Source organism: Mustela lutreola, chromosome 1, assembly GCF_030435805.1.
Source record: "Mustela lutreola isolate mMusLut2 chromosome 1, mMusLut2.pri, whole genome shotgun sequence".
NCBI classification, from domain to species: Eukaryota; Metazoa; Chordata; class Mammalia; order Carnivora; family Mustelidae; genus Mustela; species Mustela lutreola.
The window spans coordinates 266,662,655-266,678,058 of record NC_081290.1 but is presented as its reverse complement, the minus strand read 5'-3'; the positions used below and the strand labels follow the sequence as shown (position 1 = coordinate 266,678,058).

General features: G+C 40.4%; 1 protein-coding gene and 1 pseudogene across 6 annotated transcripts in view; one reads left to right on the top strand and one right to left on the bottom strand.

Annotated features, from left to right (window-relative positions):
- The window catches only part of LRRC4C (leucine rich repeat containing 4C), a 1,215,829-nt gene that overhangs the window by 1,127,611 nt on the left and 72,814 nt on the right, over positions 1–15,404 (top strand). The gene's annotated exons all lie outside the window — the stretch shown is intronic.
- LOC131822824 (U4 spliceosomal RNA) lies at positions 6,386–6,449 on the bottom strand (annotated as a pseudogene).

Below are 15,404 nucleotides of genomic sequence, written 5' to 3'. Positions count from 1 at the left end.
CAGTTACATATTTAAAAGAAAATTTTAAAAAATGCAAGAAGAAAAGGAAGGGCATGAGGTCTCTGTTCTTACATGTAAGAAAATAAAAATTTCCTCAAAACAAAGGATCAGTTTGTGAGTAATAATCTTTTAACAAGGGGGATTTCCCTTCTTCTTTTTATTGGCTTCATTTGTTCACAAAGAGATTAATCTCATTACCAGCTTCGAACAAAGAAAGCCATGTTTCGAGACTCACAGACCTTTTCTTTCTCAGTTTTCTTGAATGGGTCACAAATTTCTGTCTCAGTTACTTGGCCTTTGGGCTGGCCAAAGGGTATTTGTTCTTTGAGCCCTCTCCTTAGGCTTTTTGCCTTCCTAGAAGATCTTAATTCTTTTCTTTGTTTCTTTCTCAAGCCAGTCTTGAGTTTGGTCCTGTCCCAGACTGAGTGTTTCACTCCATGGAGAAATTTCCATGGCCCCTTCACATTCATGCAGTCCATGCCAGGGTTATGTCTTTTGTTTATTTCTTGGCCCCAGCAGGGGTTTCCTGCCTGTTTTTGTATGTCCATTTGTGAGTTAATTGGACTAATCAATCTAATGAATTTTCCCGAAATTGTTCAAAAAGCACTGTAGCTCCAAGAGCTCTCTGGACAACAACAGTCACTACAGCTCATCGGTGGTACCCCCCAGGGGCTGAATTCTGTTTTGCTGGGCATCTTTTGAGAGTCCAGTGTGTCAACTGGAAATAATTCCTGCCATCCTGAAACTTATGAGGCTTCTGGGAAATAGATTTAAAACATGATAAAAGAGTAGATGTGAAAGTGCTTAGTAAGAAAGATGGATATACAGGTAAGTTTGGAGGGTCCCGGTGGGGAGCAGTGGATAGTGAATCAGGACCAGATTCTGTGCTTCGGTTGCTCTGATCAGCGAGCTAGGTCAGTCTCAGCACTCTGTCAAGGCCACTCTTCTCATCTGTAAAGTAGAGAAGGTACTTTGTGGCGGGATAGGGCAAAGACTTTTCACGAGTGCTTTTTAAACTTGTACTCAACATTGAGATGTTGGGAGTGGACGCAGAATGGAAACAATAATTGAAAACAGTAATTGCACGAATCTCGTGGTCAGGGAGGGTGACCCGTAAAGCCTTTGGCACCCAGTGGCCTCTTTACTTTATCAGTTAATGTTAATTATGCAGATGGCAGCAGAGGCCACCAGGTAAAGATGGGACAGCTGTGCACAGCACACCTCAAGGGAGCACAGATAACAACATCTAATATAAAAAGGGAGCTCGCCAATTCTGTAACAAATCTTCCTTTCATTTTTCAGGCATTTTTGAACACCCTGATTTGGCATTGCTTAAGAAAAAGAGCAAAGAAAATCTTTAGAGTATATTCTTAGCCTTCTAAGTTGCCCTAACCACACACTACAGGCTGGAGGGCTTAAACAATAGAAATTTATTTTTGAAATAGAAATTTAGTTGTGGAGACTGGATGTCAGAGATCAAAGATCAGGGTGCCGACATGTCAGGCTCTGGAGAGAGCTCCTTTCCTGGCTTATAGGTGGCCATCTTGTGCGTGTCTTCCCACGGTAGAGGGAAAGAAAGCTTTCTGCTGTTTCTTCTTATAGGGCTGCTATTTTGAGGGGATCAATGCCTGACTCTAATGACCTCATTTAACCTTAATTACTCCCGTAAGTTCCTATATCCAAATACAGCCACATTGGGGATTAGGGCTTGGATATCTGAATTTGGGGAGGTTGTAGGGGGCACAATTTAGTCCACAGCATAGAGTAAGATGGGTGTGAATTTAAATCCCTTTTATTATAAACCAGCAAACCGTGTGTGGGCTTAAATTTCTGTTTGCCATTTTGTGTCTATGTGAACTTGAGCTAGTATTTAAATTCTCTCTGCGCTCCCTTTTTTCTTGTTTGTGATTATATTTGAGATTATAATATCTACCACGTAGGTTGTAATAAGGATTATTAAGTATGTAAAACATATTACCAAAAACCTGGCACACATTCGAAGTTCAATCAATGCAGCAATCCATAGGAAAGAAAGTCGAATTGCATTCTTAATGTCATTAATGCCTCAACCTCTCTCTGTCAATTGAGAGACCCTCTGCCTCTGTTCAAAGCTCTCTGAATAGGGGAATCACATACCAGAGCCTCAAGATTTTGTGAGAGGAAGCTCCTGGGGACCAGGATGTTCCATCCAATGCCCTTTTTGTTTTGCCTACTAGAAAAGAGAAGTCACTATAAGTTAAGGGAATCTACTTAATATCATTCAATTACTAAAGATTCCTGGCCTCTTGACTCCAAGCTAGTGTTCTTTCCTCGACACGGGTTCTTCCCCACTTTTTGTCAGCTGGTGATGATCATGTTACAAATCCCCTGGGCACTGGCATCCACCCGCGTTTCATCACATTAGTCAAATACCATTTCTTTCGTCCTTAAAGAAAAAGATCAAAATGCAAGCATGTGGCAAAAACTATTTCTAGACACAACATTGAGTATCTTCTATATGATGAGACTGAAGACATCATTTCCAAACTTTATTATTCTATACTTATTCTAACAAATTGCTCAAAACACACCTCAGAATATCAAAAATAACAAAATATATATTTTGAGTAACAAAAATATATTTTGTTAAAGGGGTGATAATCAGGGGTGCTTGGATGGCCCCACCAGTTAAGTGTCTGCCTTCGGCTCAGGGCATGAGCCCGAGTCCTGGGATCTGGCCCTGCTCAGCCTCCTTCTCCCACTCCAGCTGCTTGTACTCTCTCTGTCAAATAAATAAATAAAGTCTTAAAAAAAAAAAAAAAAGTTGAGAATCAGTGCTCTGAGATGAGTTCAGCTTTATTTATTTATTTATTTTTAGAGAGAGAAAGCTCAAGTTGACGCAGGCGGGTAGGGACAGAGGGTGAGTGGGAAAGAGAATCTCAAGCCTGACATGGAGCCTGGCACTGGGCTCAATCTCAAGACCCTGAGATCATGACCTGAGCTGAAATCAAGACTTGGACTCTTAACCAACTGAGCCAGACAGGTGCCCCTGAGTTGAGCTTTTAAATGGTACATTCAGCTTTTACCAAGAGAACATTGCAGCTGTTCACAGGTATTGCTGGCATCCTGGTTCCGAGCTGTGTGGCCTTACCTCTAGATTTCAATTCCAATCCCTGTGGCCCGGGCATCATCATTTCCTAGTTTTCTTTGGTTGCCACCATTTCCCACTCAGCCACATCTCTAGAATATCTCATGATTGTTCCCCAAGTTACTGTTTCTTCACAGCCATCTTGCAGTAGTGATGGTGTGATGTCTGAGCACATGAAACCCATGTACCCTGCTTAGATTCCAATCTGGGTTCCAGGTGTTGACCGGATATGAGACCTTAAGAAAGTTACGTAACATTTCTGCGTCTACATTTCCTCATCCGAAACACAAGGATAATAATAGTATCCATTTCATAGTGCTTCTGTGATATTTATGTCACCTATTATATATAAAGAGCTTATATGTAATTTATGTTAGTATATGTGAAGAGCTTAGGAGAACGCCATACAAAGTGGGTACTGTTAGATGTGCGGGCTGTTGTTTTTTACCTGGGAGCAAAGTCCCAATCTAACCCTTTGTACATACTAGAATAGACAAAACAATTCTTTAGTAATTCCCAAGTACCTAAGTTCCTAGTAGCTTACTCTTATAGTCCCTTTATTTTCCTTGTGTTTATCTTGCTTAGGCCCTGTGAAAGTTGTGTGTTTTTACAAACTACTAGAAGTTTCCAATCTGAGCATGTAATTACCCTGAGTGCTTCGCTCCTAAATCCACAATAACAAGCTTTTAGTTTGTTTTTCAGAGCTATTGTGCTTAATTAATATTTATGCAGGACTTAGTGAAATCATGAAAATTAACAGATGTCTTTATCTAAACAGGTGGTGAATATATCAACAATTAAAATAAGAACAGTGATGGTACAACAGTTCTTCTTTAGATCACTCAGACTCACTACCAGACTCAGAGTCTGGTAAGCATGGTTTCCACATTTTCTACCAATCTGGTAAGCGCATTGTTAGGCAAATAAACGGTACTCAAAATATTTTAAGATATTCACATGAAATATGAATTTTACATCATGCATATAACAAAACTAAAAATAATAGTGGCATAAGCTCATAAGGGTTATTCTGCTGCATGGGAAATTCTAGAAATCATGCTGAGTTGGTAGATGGCTACAAAAATCATCAGGGATCCAGGCTTCTATGTCACTGCTCCATCATTCTGACACAAAGCTTTCAGCCTTAAAGTTAAAACACGATCTGCAGTGGCTGCTAAAGTTCCAGCCATTACGTCTATATTCCAGGGAGGGGGGTGGGAATAGGAAAAGGTCATCTCTATCTGAATTTACTTCTTGAAAGCATTATTTTTGAAAGCATTGTTATTCTTATGGGATGCTTTGGTTTCTATCCCATTTGGTCAGAACTTAGTCTTAAAACTATATCAAAGTACAAGAGACTCTGCAAATTCCTTCTTGTATTTGGGGTTCAGTGTAGGTTCCAAACTAAGGTTTTAAGGAGTAAAGTTAAAATAGCCTCTGGGCTATTTTGAGTGATTGGGCTACTCACACATTTAAAATTAACCTTTTATTTTGTTTCTTGGTATATCGTTGATTTTCCTTAGAACTTAATTTTTTTTTTTTTAAAGATTTTATTTATTCATTTGACAGAGAGAAATTACAAGTACACTGAGAGGCAGGCAGAGAGAGAAGGAAGCAGGCTCCCTGCTGAGCAGAGAGAGCCCGATGCGGGACTCGATCCCAGGACCCCGAGATCATGACCTGAGCCGAAGGCAGCGGCTTAACCCACTGAGCCACCCAGGCGCCCCTAGAACTTAATTTTTTAAGATATACTTACTTTCTGTGAAACATTTTTCTATATCCTTTGAATCTGTTTATAAACATTTTATAAAAATTTGTAGTCATTTTTTTGTTTTTTTTTTAAATTTTCTTCAACTACATTAATATATAGCATTTGCTTTCAAAAAATCTGAGAAACTTTCTATGAAAGCACATGTGAAAAAAGGTAGTGTATTCTTTCATTCATCTTAGTTAACAAAAATGTACTAGGTAAATGCTATGTCCCAGGCACTGGTTAAGTGCTGGAAGTAAAAAGGTGAGTGACACAAAGTGTCAGCCAGTAGGGGGCTTATGTATGGATGGGGCAATATAAAGAATAAAAAAAAATCCATAACGTAACGTCATGTGGTGGTAAATAAAGCCAGGAAGGGACTAGACAGTATTAGATGATGAAGAGTGCTATTTTTGACTGAGTGATCAGGGTCAGCCTTCCAACAAAGAGAACAGCAATAGAAATGCCCTCAGAGGAAGGTTCTAGAAGGAGCTTGTCCCAGCTGTGCTCAGCAACAGCAAGCAGGGCAAGGTGCCTGGACTTCAAGGATGGAAAAAGAGATTTGTAGGAGATGAATTGCACAGGGAGAGATCAGAGCCAAGTAGATCAAGAGGAGGGATAATTCAAGCACTTTGAAGAATACAGTAGCATACTATAGTCGGCAAAGTGAAATAGGAAAGGAAATGCTCATTTCTGCATTTAATGTTTATTTTTCTTGTCTTCGGTACGCCAGCTTCTTAACAATTGCCTTCTATGTGTGAGACTCTTCACTTAGGTCCAAACGACAAAACATGAATATAAAATGTTCCATGTCCTCAAGGTGCTTCTCAGATAAGCTCAGAAAAGTTAAAAGCACCATCTTTGTCCCCATATATTCAGAAAGTTTCATGTCTTCATATTCTTTTCTGCTGAGTAGAATCTATATGTACAATATAAGCCTTAAACACGAGAGCTTAACTCTGAGTTCATTTGTCTTCTCTCTTGAAGACATGCAGAAAGCTGAATGCACCATCCCATGATTGAACCTGTCCTCTGTATATCTTTTCCTGAAGGATCCCGTATTGTGTACGTATGTGGAGCTTTCAGGCTCCGCTTCCTCCCAAGTCAGCAAACCCTTCCTCCCTTCTCTGAAAAAATCATATTCTTCCTTCACCGTATTTCCTTTAAATTTCCCCCAGCTCTTTCTCGCAGAGTTCATTGCTTCTGTCTCTGGTCCCATACGTCCCCTATATGTAGCATCATAGTGTATCAGGATTATATAGTTATACTATTCTTTACCACTAGAATACAAGTTCCTTAGGAATAGAATGTGATGTTTATTTGTTATTAAAACCCTGGGGGCGCCTGGGTGGCTCAGTGGGTTAAAGCCTCTGCCTTCGGCTCAGGTCATGATCTCAGGGTCCTGGGATCGAGCCCCACATCGGGCTCTCTGCTCAGCAGGGAGCCTGCTTCCTCCCTTCTCTCTCTCTGCCTCTCTCTCTGCCTACTTGTGATCTCTGTCTGTCAAATAAATAGCAATAATCGCGCCTCGGCTAAACCTCATTGGCTACGATACTGCCACTGCGCAAAGCTGTCTGTCAAATAAATAAATAAATAAATCTAAAAAACAAACAAACAAAAAAAACAAAAACAAAAACAAAAAAACCCCTGATGCCCAGCAAAGTGCCGGCCATATAGTCACTGTTTGAAAATATGTTTTGTTACATAAAGAAAAAAAAAATACCCCATTACAGACAAAGCTAATGTTTCTGTTCACAGTGTGTAGCAGATAGAAAATTCACAAATTATCTTTTGCTTATGTAGTTTTTTTCTCTCCAAAAATCATTATTTGAGGGGAAGATTTTAGCCTTTATCACAAGTTATTACTAAGTAAAATGTGTGTTTTTACATTCCAGTGGAATCTCCAACATAATCTACTGTTTATATCCTTTGAAACATCTAGCGGCTTCACACTCCTGCATATTTCTTGAATTGAATTGGCTTAGATTTAATCTATTTTATAATAGACAGTAGGCACAAGTCTGTTGTGAAACTAGCCACCTTGGGGGAAGCATAAACCCAAGAACAACCTCACATTTATAAATATGCAAGTTTGTTTACTAGACCAAAAGCTCTTCACTAGACTGTGAACTCCTTAAGGATAGGGAGTGTAGCTTACTTTCTCTCACACAGCCTGAGCACGCGCACGCGCACACATACACACACACACACAGATATGTAGCATTTGTCTATTTTCTTGTGCAAATTACTCTCACCTTGGCTGATTCTAAGCTACCACATTGAAGTCACTGAATGTGATGTTGAGAACGCATACAGTTAGCAGGACAAGCTGATTCCCACATGCTGGCGCACGGTCACTAAAGGTCTAGATGGGTTTAAGAATCCAAAAGATGATTGATTTTAAGAAGCTGATATGTGAATATAGTGTATACTATGTGACACTTCCAGACACATCTGGGACATTACTTGTAATAAAATACATTAATGTTCCCACACTGCAATAAAGGGATTTTCACACTAGGACCCACATATATAAATACCAAACATAAAAAAGAAGCTCTGTTTTCAGGACCTTGTGTGTGTGTGTAATTTCAAATTGCATAAAAAGTATTGAGACTCTATATTCATATTTAAAAAGAAAAAAACAAAACAAAACAGTACATCAGTGGAAAACCATTCATGATCTGTAACATACCCACATACCCACCCAGGCTGTTTGCACCTGGTTCTATTCATCGTCTTTGCGCTTTCTGCATCTCTTTAAATTTCAGGTAGCTGGTGGATATGCATCTTCTGTCTTGTCCACTTATATTTCAATTGACTTTCCTCTTCCCATTGGAAACACCAGGTTGTCTTTACTTGATGTTTAGCTCCCTATTCCTTTATTCCATGTCATTGTGTAGTATTTTGACTTTGACTTTAAACTGCTATAATACCTTCCTACTTCATTCATATCATTGGAACAAAATTAATTCTTGAACATGTATACATTTTTACAGGTCCACTGAGAGCCATGATTTTCCTTTTTTTTTTTTTTCCTCTGAAAATTTCTTTTAATCTAGTATATGGAAGAAATTGGACAAGTTCTAAGAAACCTCTGAGGCTCAAATATGGATCGATGTTGGACTGTAGGAGAGCCGTCCCCAGGGTCCAGTAGCCTTATCAGACATGCAGAATCAGGTAACAGTGGTCTGGTCTTCCCTGGAAGATTGATTCCTTTCATTGAGATCGCTTGCAGGGGGCTTGGTGCCTCTGACTGTCCTATGTAAGATGGTGCTATGGGACTGGATGAAATGCTATCTTTAACATTTAATTGAAGTCTAAATCTAATTATTTTTAATGATTCTAGCTCCTCACTTGAGTGTGAATCAAGTGACATAGAAACACTCAAGGAATCATGAATTACCTAAGATGAGTGAGAGTTTAGACAAACCCATGACTATACACTGATAAGGCTGATAAAGTCAGGCCTTATTGGTATCTGAGATGACTAATGGATTCATTAAAATTCTTTCTTAGGAGATCAAAGATGTTTTAATTATCAGAAAAGCAGCTGTCACAAAGCTCTTGACTCTCTCATCCCATAAAGCAATGGCGTCTGGCTTTATACGTGGCTGTGCCAAATTCACAATTTCCCACAGCCTAGAAAGCTGCTCTGTGTTTATGTTCTTTCATTCAGAGTTCTCACTTCTACTTCCAAATGAGTCCATTTGCAAGAACATCAAAGGGAAGAGAAGGATCCATTTCAGCTACACCCACAGTTTTGTGTAATACATTAAGATTGATCAAGGCTTGGGTAATAAGTTCATGAATATTAGCTATCTTCTGGAATTGAAAAGATTTGGGGCTTGAAAAATTCAGTTGTTGATATAAAGGGCTGCCACCACTGTTTCTTACAAACTAAGGATCTAAGATTTTGTTTGTTTGTTAGTGAGTGTGGACAGCATCCCCCTACTCCCCAAATTTATACCTCTCACTGGTTGCCTTTATTGGAGAAGGCATTCTTTTTAGAGCCAAACTGAATGAATGATAACTGTTGAGAATAGAATGAAAACTAGCGAAATGTAAGTTTGATCCTCCTCCTCACCTCCACATAAATATACATGTGCCCACACACAGTAAAACTGAGGATTTGGGCTAAGAGAGTATCCCTCTAAATAGCAAGAATTGAGGGGTGCCTGGGTGGCTCAGAGGGCTAAGCCTCTGTCTTCAATTCAGGTCATGATCTCAGGGTCCTGGGATCAAGCCCCTCATCGGGCTCTCTACTTGGCAGGGAGCCTGCTTCCCCCCCCTCTCTCTGCCTGCCTGCTTCTGAGCTCTCTCTCTCTCTCTCTCTCTCTCTCTCTGTGTCAAATACATAAATAAAATCTTAAAAAAAAAATAGCAAGAGTTGACACATATCTCCAACAGACATGGCTTCTGGAACTCTAGGTGTAATTGTACACCCCAAGTCCTTATCATTCACTCACTATTAGGAAACATAGTCTCCCAGATTGAGTATTAAAGAATTACTTAACCTCTCTGAAAAGTGGTAATAAATAATAATTTCTTTTTCTGTCTTACAAGACTGTTGGGATGATTTACTTAACTAATTTTCTCAATTTTTATACCATTAAATATACTTATTGAGATATACTATGTGGCAGGCACTACATTGGTTATTATGGGCTATATGGTTATTATGGGCTATTTATATAAAGATAAATAGCTTTGCCCTTGAGAAACTCTAAGCCCAGAAGAGAAGTACCATCAGGACATAGTACAATCAAATTGATTTGAAAGAATAATCCATAAGAAAAGTACAAATAAAATACTGTGCAGGTTTAGAAATAAAAAGATTACTTTTGAAAAGAAGAGGTTGTAGGAGGGAGTGGTAGAGATTGTAGATATAAATTTCTTTTAAAAGAAAAAGCCATGTAATACTCCTGTGATTTCCATCCTTCCCTGCATGAACCCTCAGGGTCAACTGTTTACACCCTTGTAGCTTATGGTACTTTCTTGGATGGAAAAGCCACTTAATCAAATAATAAAACCTGGTCAATTACTTGTTTGATTGGTTGTCCCCTTTTTAAATCAGGTCTGCTAGAATGGGGCATTAGATGAGTAAGTTTTGATCGGGGTAAGAATGTAGGGCATAGGGAAATGACTACCTTAAAGTGGTGAAATTCTACGTAGTTAAGGGGAGAGGGTAAATATTTAAGTACGTACTGCCGAGTCTGCAAGGGAGAGATAGAATAAAACAACAAGTAATTTTATGAACTATACAGTAGTTTTTCAAGGTTTAACTGTAGTCACAATCAGAATTATCAGCTCTTATCCTTCTCATCTTCAAAACTGAGTGGGCAGTATATATGCTTTAAAAAAAAAAAGATTTTATTTATTTATTAGACAGAGAGATCACAAGTAGGCAGAGAGGCGGGAGTGGGGTGGGGTTGCGTGGGGGACGGATGCAGGCTCCCTGCTGAGCAGAGAGCCCGATGTGGGGCTCGATCCCAGGACCCTGAGATCATGACCTGAGCCAAAGGCAGAGGCCTAACCCACTGAACTATCGACATGCCCCGCAGTATATATTCTTTGATGGTTTTAGCAGACAAGCACCAAGGAGTATTGGTGTCCTTACCTGGGCCACTCAAAACTAGATTAATTTTAGGGTTAAGAAAGCATTATTGAAAACTGAATTCATTTGTAATATATTCTGATGACTCCTGATTTGTGGGTCATACATCAGTTATCATGCCACAACTTTTTATTTTCCTGAGGTAAAACAAAACCCCTCCATTTGCCGTTTCTGGACCAGTAGGTACTATATCCTCAGACTTACCTTAAGGGGGTCTTTTGACAAAGCTAAATTCAAGCCCTAAGGCTCAGAGCCATCTGTAAAGGCCAGGGAAGGCTGAACATACAGGAAGGAAGTTTTCCTTAGTTATTTAAGGGATGTGTAACATATTAGATTTCTTCCATTTGGACCCCAAAGGCAGAACCAAAGTTGATGGGTTGAATTCATAACGAAGGTTCCTTGTAAGGGAGAATTATCTACGGTCAGGAATGATCAAGGGTTAAATGGCTGTCTAAGGATATGTTTGGGACCCTTGCTCATCATTACATAGTTTCAAGCATGAGCAGTATTAACATGTCAAAGCAAAATTTATGCTGGCCAAAGTTAATCAAAGGACGAAGACTTTATTCAAGGCTGTTGCAATAAGGACCAGAGACCACAACTAAGTCTAAATTCATCTCCTATGAAGAGGAAGGAGTAGGGTTTTTTTGTTCTTGTTTTTGTTTTTGTTTTTGTTTTTAAGGACTCATATGAGCTAATGAAAAGGTCCTGGAGGATATTAGAGGAAAGTCATGGACCTGTGTTTGCTAATTGGCTTTACGCAAGGGAAAAATAAACTTCCCACATCTTTAGACAGGAGGTCCTTTTGCAACTTGGATAAAAGCACTCACAAAAGTTAGGTTTCTACCTTCCTGCTGATATTGGGAGATTGCTCCTTTGCTGGTTACATGTCAAAGAGATGGTTCCTGGCTGGCTCAGTGGGTTAAGCCTCTGCCTTTGGCTCAGGTCCTGATCTCAGGGTCCTGGGATCGAGCCCTGCATTGGGCTCTTTGCTCAGTGGGGAGCTTGCTTCCCCGACTCTCTCTGCCTGCCTCTCTGCCTACTTGTGATCTCTGTCTGTCAAATAAATAAATAAAATCTTTAAAAAAAAAAAAAAAAAAGAGGTGGTTCCCAGATCCTTGAGAAAGACATCCCTGGGTTGTGAAACTGGAAAGAGGCTTTTGAAAAATGATTTACATGTCAAAGGGGCTGAGAAGAGATTTGTAATTACAAGTTTTCTGAAATAAATGCTCCAAGAAAAGGGTGTGAAGGAGTCAGGAAGAAACCTGTTTCAAGTTGAGTCAAGCTGAGAGAAAGACTAAGGCCATCTCAGTCAAACTCGTGGTAGCGATATTATAACCGGAAGTCAAGAATAGAATGTGTGATAATTATTAAAATATTTTACAAGTCTGAAGTTTCCTGTGTCCTGAGTTTGGCTAGAAAGATCAGGGTGAGGGGGGGGTCCCAGGAAATTTCACTCATTTGGATAAAATCCCCATTCCTTCACTGGGGCTTCTCGGTGGCTTTTCTCCAGGAGTTCTAATTACTTCCCATTTTCTGTTTGTAGAATCCAGAGATTTAAAATTTCGTCTCTTTGCAGCTGTACGCATCAACATTAGGTAGGAATGTTTGGTGGTGCCTCCCTAAAAGAATGACTAACTTCTGCCTTTAGTGACAGATGAACTCCTTTTGTGAGGGAAACCCAGGCAATTATGGAGCTCAGGAAATCCAGCAATTCCACTCCCCTCTTATGGCACCTGGATGGAAGGAGGAATTGTAAATACCAACTGTTGTTTGGGATCTTTGATGATAAGAGAGGAAAATGCCACTAGAGCACTGGCTCTGCTCTTAATGAGGCTTTTTGGCTATTGTTTGGAATTCTTGTCATCATGTTGTGTGGTCCATTGTTGTATACTGATATTAATGGCGTTGCTGCCTCGAAACTCGCAACATATTCAGATCATTTCAGACTGACCAGGACCCAAGGCGGGTAAACTCTGGTTCTTAAAGGGAGCCACAAACAAGGACACCCAGCGGCAGAGGGATGATGGAATTTGCCAGTAGAGTCTGTGCGAGCCTTGCTAATGTAGGGGCCATTTTCAAATATGACAGTGGCTAGGATTTCCCTAGAGAGTGCACTTAGGCCTAGCATGTGAATCAGTGTTGAAGTTATATTATTTTTAGAACGATTTGCAAAGAAGGACGAAAAAATAAATAAGCGATTCCATAATTAATACTGTAAGTGTGAATCATTCAAGACCCATTTGTTTTTGTGGGAAAATCAGCTGGGCCATTGCCGGTGTCCTGCTGCGGGCTGCTAGGTTGGGTGGAAATGATCCCAGGGAAATGCAGTGAATTTGCCTAACAGCCTTCCCATTAAATGCTCAGGCTTTGATCATTACCTTTAATAGTTTCGCCCCCTCCCTGCAGCCACAGAGCCCAGCGGGCAGGTTTCAGATGCTCCCCTTCTGATCCCGTAATTGGAATTGATAACTGACCATCATACGGGAGCTGGAGACACTTGTCAAATGCAGTCCATCCCACTTAGAGTCAGAAATGGCCCCCTCCTCTATTGGGGGAGATTAAGCAGATCTTTAGCATTTGGAGCCTCTGAGCTTGGTCTAGCCCAACTCATTCATTTTACACAAAGGGAAATGAGGTCCAGAAAGGTTCTGTGACCTGCCTGGGGTAGTATAATTTGTTGGGCACAGAGGGAGAATTACAACTCAGAGGTTCTCTGTCTGCCTGGCTTTGCCTCCAACTGACACCATTTCTTCCTGATTGAGTAATTTTCTCAAGGTTAGGGGAGAGGTTGGGACTGATTTGTGAATGGAAACACAGTTGTTAATCAGTTATTCTTTTCTTTGGACAGCCTCCCTGCGGCCACTCTGCTGTAGAGTCCCCTTTTTGTAGTAATCAACCAGATGCCCTCAGAGGACGACTGCTTAAGTACTATATTGAAAAAGCATTTCCCACACTTTGTTTTCCTTAATGAGCCAACCACTCTAGGACCACCTAGCTCTGTTATGCATAGGAGCAGAGCCGATGAGGGCCAGAGGTATAAAACGCCTTGCCCATGAACACACAGCTCCTAAGTGCCCAAAGTGTCATTTGAACAAAGATCTTGGTGATTCTAACACCTGGGGCCTTATCCAGTATTTAGTGCTAATTTGGCCTCTCCACCATCCTCCTCTGAACAGCCTGTGTAACTAAATGCAAGGAGTGATTTGAAATTTGAAGTAAGGGTCCCTGTGAGGTAGCATTTCCTGCCTGGTGACTTCTTCCTTTCTTTCTATCCCTCCCAGCCTCTCTGGTGTTTCAGCCCACGTTTGACTCCCCCCTCCTTGTCACTATGGAGACCAACACCTATCCAACAACCATCACTCCCTTTAGGAACTGATTTTCCTCTATTTCTAGTTCTGCATCCTTAAAGCAGTTACTGTTCAAAGTGCACATCTCAGTGTTTGTGAGGGTTCTTTCGGTCACACCCACATCTGTGCTTCTGTGGACTCCGGGGACCTCACTGACCCTTTGAGAAGGACGCCACCAGGATAGGTGTGGAGCTGCCGAATTGAAGGCGTTCACTCCCACTGCTGAGGGGGAAAACAACAACAACAACAACAACAACAAACCTTTCTCCAATCTGGTTGGGAAGATAAAAGTGCAAGTCTTCATTTCTTTGATGTCAGAAGAAAGATTGGTTTACTTTTATTGCTGTATCCAGTGAGACTAATGCATTTCCTTTGGGGGCGGGGGGGGGGTGGTTTAAAAAAATAGTGAGCAAGTCAGTGAAAGAATGACAGACAGATGACTAGGAGAGAAGCAAGAATTTCACAGATGGATGTTTTCAAATATTTCATTTGCAAACTGAACTGTAAAGAAAATGAGGTTGGTCCTAGTAAGCAGCTCCCACTGCCAAGTACGAGGTCCAAGGCTCATGCTGACAAGTTCAGGGTGGTTGGTGAGTGCTTTCTGCCTCGTGTACTCTTGGGGTGGTGTGGGGTGTGGCTGCACATTTGCGTGGCTGGAATCAAGGCGTCTCTCTCTTTTTTTCTTTCTCATTCTCTTCCTTTCTCCTGCACTCTTGTGCACAAGTGCACACATCACACAAATACACACTCCACATTCCTGTCCAACTTCTCTCCTAAGTTTATTTTCAGCTGACTGGTTCACAGACAGCAAATGTTTTCAGGCATGGCTAGGGTTTGATGGAAAACCAACAAAAAGGTAAGAGGAATATAGGTTTAACAATGGAGCTTCCTTTGGCCAACCCAGGGTCCCATAGTATTTGTTGATGCTTATCAAAATGGCGGAAGATAGCTTGCAAAGCTAGAATTTTTATTTTTAAAAAGTTATTTTAGGAATTTTAATTGTCAAGCTGGGAACATTGGGTCAGCATGGAAAGATCAAAGTCCACAAAGGCAGTTGGGTCCTGCAATCTAATTTTGTCAACAGCATTTCTAGCCGTGTGGCCTTAGGTCAATTATTCTCTCATTGTTTGCTTTCTCATTTCCAGGAAAATCACACCTACTTCTCAAGGTTGCAGTGCAGGTTAAACAGAACATTTCTGTGGTCATCTAGCTGGATGTTGGAGGCTGATTTTCATATTCTGTCATTCTTATACTTTCTGCAAGAAAATTTCTTATAAGGGAAACTGGTTGGGCGACAACTATGTAAATGGATTAAAAAAAAAAATAGAATCAGATAAATTTGGGCAGTCTTAAAGGGATGGTATGATTAAGCTCTAAAAAACTTAATATCCCTGAAAAATGACCAGTCATTTCCATCAAGGTAGATAAGATATTCTCTTGCCTAATTACTCATTCAAGCTCAATTAAGGAAGAAAAAGAGAATCCTTTCAAAATAAGTCTATTGAATCACTTTGTAGCTCAAAGCCCAATGGTCCACTTCAATCTGGGTAAAGGCCTTAT